The following is a 5737-nucleotide window of genomic DNA, read 5'->3' as shown; positions in this document are numbered from 1 at the left end:
CTGTCCCGCCCCGAGGGCACCGCGACCCGGGACGCCCCGCGCCCCCCAAGGCCTCGGCACCTGGGGTCCGGCCGGCTCTGGGGAGGAGTCCCCGGCGTGCCCGCGAGCTCCGTGGAGACGCGATGCGCTGGGACGGGGAAGGGGGTCTCGACTGCACCGACTTCCTTGCGGCCCGCTCTCTAGTCCCTGAGTCTTTCTCTGCCTCTTTTTTTTTTCTTTTTTCTTTTCTTTTTTTTTTTTTTTTAAGCGCCAAACGGCGTGCCGCGAAATTCGGATCTCCCGCGGAAAATGCCGCGCTCCCGTTGGCTGCTGCAAGAGTACAGGCTCCACCCCCCGGAAAGAACCAGTCCTCGAGGCGGCGATTGCAACACGAGCTTCGCTGCTTAAAGGGGCAGCCACACCTGCTGTCGGTGCCGCCCGCCGCTGGACGCCCTAGCTAGCAGCCGGCGAGACGGAGACAGGGTGGTTCTGGGATGCACAGTGCAGAGGCGGCCAGAACAGAGCACAGCGCCCCGAGAAATGGGCCCGGATTCCCTGGGGTTGAAGGGAAACATTTTGGCGCCAGGTCCCGACCTGAGCCCAGACTCAGCAGTGTATTCCCCAGGCCACAGGCCCTTTTGTTAGTTTGCATTGTTGCTTAGCTAGCACATGTGCATTCATATCCCCTTTCCTGCTAAAATGAAGGCCAGGAACTTGTTCCCTTTAATGGCAGAGGGGTGAGGGATGGAGGCAAACTAGTCTACTTCTTTATAGGGAAAACTAACATCTATTCAGCGCCTGCAGGATGCCAAGCACCATGCTAGATCCTTACAAGGGTTGTTTTAATTTATTCCAACAATCCTGGGAAGAGGAATGATGATCCCCATGATAAAGACTGACAGTCTGAAAGGCTGGGTAACTTGCCCAAGGTCATACAGAGAGATTCCCTGATTTGAGAGCTGGCAATGGAATCTGGGACAGGTCCCAGCTCTGGAGCCCTTGTTTTTCCAGTTAAGGGGTTCTTCTACCCTCCCAAGCTGCCTGCCGGCACAGCAGGGTCAGAGGCCCACTGCAGAGCTTTGTCTTATTCACAGTTGTATTCTTAGGACCCAACACTCAGTAAATGTTTGAACATCTCCAGGTTTCTTTTAAACAATCCTTTTGTCACAAGAGCCTCCCTGCCTCATTCAAAAATCTTCATTGCTGATAATATATTCCTCACCACTCCAGTTTAGAGAGGCTCAGAGAAGCAACCTTTGGTAGTGAGTGGTAAAGCTGATAGAAGCTGCTGCTACATTCCAGGTCTGATTCTTGCCTGGTGCTGTGTGATTTTTATGCAAGTCTGAGCCTTGGCATTCAAAACCCTCCAGAGACAGTCCACAGCTTATTTCCTCATTAGATGGTTGAGGACAAGGTGGCAATAACCCATGATGATTAAGAGCCCAGGCTGTGTGGCCAACAGCCCTGAGTTCAAACCCAGGCCCAGACACTTTATTCGTTGTGTGACCTAGGCAAATTTTGTAAATTCTCTGATCCTTGATCCTTGATTTTCTCATCCTAATAGCACTTACCTCATAGGATCATGAGGAAATCTCCTGAGATAATGCATATAAAGCTTTCAGCACAGAACCTGGATCATAAGGAGGCTCAAGAATTGGCAGATGTTGTTATATCTCTGACTTTTTTTTTTTTTTTAAGACAGAGTCTCACTCTGTCACCAGGTTGGAATGCAGCGGTGCAATTCTCCTGCCTCAGGTTCAAGTGAGTCTCCTGCCTCAGCCTCCCAAATAGCTGGGATTACAGGCACCAGCCACCATGCCTGGCTGATTTTTGTATTTTCAGTAGAGACGGGGTTTCACCATGTTGGCCAAGCTGATCTCGAACTCCTGACCTCAGGCGATCCACCCTACTCGGCCTCCCAAAGTGCTGGGATTACAGGTGTGAGTCACCACGCCCGGTCACATCTCTGAACTTATCTCCAGTGCATAAGACCCTTTTACTCTAGTCTACGTATCTCATTGGTCCTTTGCGGCCCAGCTTAAACTTCACCTCCTTCAAGAAGCCTCCCCTGCCTGCTTCCTCTCAGTCAAATGATTCTTGCCCTCTTGGGACCCTTTGTGTGTTCTACCTCAACAAAACGAGGCTTTGTTTTCATACCTTGTTTATCAGTTAGGTTCTATGCTCCTTCAAGAATCTAGGTCAGATCTCTCTAGAATGCCCCTTAGCATCTAGGGCCTGGCTGGAGTGCAGAAGGCAGGTAATAAATACTGATTATGATTCACTCATCTGCCTGGCTGCAAAGAATAAGAGAAGTTAATGAGATCTGAAGTCAGAAAATCAGGAAGCCCAGATTAAGTCCCGCTCTCTACTTCCTAGCTAAGTGACACTGGACAGCTGCTGCTTCACTTCTCTTAACCACAATTTCCCCAACCATCAAATGTGGATAATGCTATCAGTCAGTCAGTTTCAGAGGACTTCAGAGACACTACTTAAATAACAGTGGTGGTGAGGTCACTGATTTTTATTGAGAACCTACTATAAGCTGGGTTCTAAGCACCTTGAGCCCCTCCTCTGATCCTCACAACACTACCCTGAGGCAGACACTATTATTATCCCCATTTTACAGATGAGGGAACCTGGAAGGAATTGTGGTGGAGCAGGTTTGGGGAAGGAGCAGTGCCCCAGGGCCAGGGAGGGAAATGGGGGTGGCAGGGTGGAGCTGGGAGAAAAGAAGGGAGCCAGTGAGGGGCTGGAAGCCAGTGAGGGGCTGAGAGCCAGCTCTCTGTGGTTGAGTTTCGGGCAGCTGGGGCTGGCTTTAGAGTTTCACTGCCTGGGAACTGACTAATTCTCGCAAGAGGTGTGGGGCACAGATCTGAAATCTGCCTCCCTGAGCTTGAATTCCTGCCCCATTTATTCCTAGCATTGTGATCGTGGTCAGGTCGGTGGACCATTCTGAGCCTCAATTTCCTCATCTTTGAAATGGGGGTGCACAAGTGACCTCTCCACTTACTGTGAGGATTTAGTAAGGTGTTGGTTATAAAGTCCTTAGAGAAATGTCAGATGCATGGTAGGTACTTAATATATTTTGGCTAAGATTTCTGTGAAATGGACCAAAAGAGGCCCTCACATGGAACCAGACTAAATACTTGCAGTTTCAGGCCGGGCACAGTGGTTCAGGCCTGTAAACCCAGCACTTTGGGAGGCCAAGGTGGACAGATCTCTTGAGCCCAGGAGTTCGAGACCAGCTTGGGCAACATGGTAAAGCTCTGTCTCTCGAAAATATAGAAAAATTAGCTGAGCCGGACGCGGTGGCTCAAGCCTGTAATCCCAGCACTTTGGGAGGCCGAGACGGGCGGATCACAAGGTCAGGAGATCGAGACCATCCTGGCTAACACAGTGAAACCCCGTCTCTACTAAAAATACAAAAACTTAGCTGGGCGAGGTGGCGGGCGCCTGTAGTCCCAGCTACTCGGGAGGCTGAGGCAGGAGAATGGCGTAAACCCGGGAGGCGGAGCTTGCAGTGAGCTGAGATCCGGCCACTGCACTCCAGACTGGGTGACAGAGCGAGACTCCGTCTCAAAAAAAAAAAAGAAAAAAAAAGAAAAATTAGCTGGGAGTGGTGGTACACACCTGTAATCCCAGCTGCTCAGGAGGCTGAGGTGGGAGGATCACCTGAACCCAGGGAGGTCAAGGCTGCAGTGAGTCATGATCATATCACTGCATTCCAGCCTGGGCAACACAGTAAGACTGTCTCAAAATAAATGAACAGGCCAGGCACGGTGGCTTATGCCTATAATCCCAGCACTTTGGGAGGCCAAGGTGGGTGGATCACTTGAGGCCAGGAGCTCGAGATCAGCCTGGTCAACATGGCAAAAATCCGTCTCTACTAAAAATACAAAAAAAAAAAAAAAAAAATTAGCCAGGCATGGTGGTGCATGCTTGTAATCCCAGCTACTCGGGAGGCTGAGGCAGAAGAATCGCTGGAACCCAGGAGGCAGAGGTTACACTGAGCCAAGATCATGCCACTGTACTCCAGCCTGGGTCACAGAGCAAGACCCTGTCTCAAAAAAATAAAACCTCAGAGTTTCTGTCATACATGCCCTACACTTTCCCATCTCCCAGGCTTTGCTTACCTGGCTCCATATCCTCCTATTCTCCAGGCCCCTCCTCTCCTCCATCCCCATGTGCCCAAATCTGACTCATCCTTCAAGGTCCAACTCAAATGGAGTAGAAGGAGTAAAGAATCTGAAGTCAGACACCCCTGGGTTCAAACCCAGGCCCTGACACTATTAGCTGTGTGACCCATGCAAATTTCCTAAAAGATTCTCTGATCTTTGATCCTTGATTTTCTAATCCTAATAGCACTTACCTCATAGGATTGTGAGGAAATCTCATGAGATAATGCATATAAAGCTTTCAGCACAGAACCTGGTTCATAAAGAGCCTCAAGAATTGGCAGTTGCCGGGCGTGGTGGCTCACGCCTGTAATCCCAGCACTTTGGGAGGCCAAGACGGGCGGATCAAGAGGTCAGGAGATCGAGACCATCCTGGCTAACACGGTGAAATCCTGTCTCTACTAAAAAATATGAAAAACTAGCCGGGCAAGGTGGCAGGCGCCTATAGTCCCAGCTACTTGGGAGGCTGAGGCAGGAGAATGGTGTAAACCCGGGAGGCAGAGCTTGCAGTGAGCCCAGATCACGCCACTGCACTCCAGCCTGGGCGACAGAGCCAGACTCCGTCTCAAAATAATAATAATAATAATAAAAAAGAATTGGCAGTTGTTCTTATGTCTCTGATCCGACCTCCAGTGCGTAAGACCCTTTTACTCTAGTCTACCTATCAACAAAGCTTCAAACTCCTTGGGGGCAGGACCCAGGCTTTGTTTTCACTTTTGTGCCTTCCTCCCCTGAGATGCCAGGCACAAAGTAGGCCTGAAATAAATGATAATAGCTCACATTTCCTGAGAACTGTCTAGGCATAAACACCCAGCTAGGTATTTTACATACATTATTTTCTTGAAACCTCCCAACTACCCTGTAACACAGGTACATTTTGGACAGATGAGGAAAATGAGACTGAAATATGTAAAGGAACTTGACAACCGTTTAAACATGAAATCGGCCAGGTGTGGTGGCTCAAGCCTGTAATCCCAGCACTTTGGGAGGCCGAGGCAGGCGGATCACGAGGTCAGGAGATCGAGACCATCCTGGCTAACACGGTGAAACCCCGTCTCTACTAAAAATACACAAAAAATTAGCCGGGCGTGGTGGCGGGCGCCTGTAATCCCAGGTACTTGGGGGGCTGAGGCAGGAGAATGGTGTGAACCCGGGAGGCGGAGCTTGCAGTGAGCCAAGATCGCGCCACTGTATTCCAGCCTGGGCAACAGAGTGAGACCCCATCTCAAAAAAAAAAAAAAAAGATGAAATCAGGACCTGAACTCAGATCTCTGTCTCCCAAGGCACTGCACTGTTGTGAACAATGAACTCAAACCCAAAACCCCATGTGAAGGAGGGTACATTCTGCTAATGAACCAGGGGTTCCAGTGCTGCAGACACTGTCGGAAGTGGAAAGACTGTGCCCCACAACTGGATGAGTAAGGGATACTTAGTACTATTTTCCAGATGAGGAAGCCATGACTTGCCACAGAGCAGGTAAGTGAGGAAGTTCCTGTTTCAGGAAACCCCAGATAGCCCTGGAAAAATCCCCAAACTAAAGCAAACTTCCATTCCAGCTGGTATATCTTCTCCTGAAAAATTCC

Source organism: Macaca nemestrina, chromosome 1 (assembly GCF_043159975.1).
Source record: "Macaca nemestrina isolate mMacNem1 chromosome 1, mMacNem.hap1, whole genome shotgun sequence".
Taxonomy (NCBI): domain Eukaryota; kingdom Metazoa; phylum Chordata; class Mammalia; order Primates; family Cercopithecidae; genus Macaca; species Macaca nemestrina.
This window is presented reverse-complemented; position numbering follows the sequence as displayed.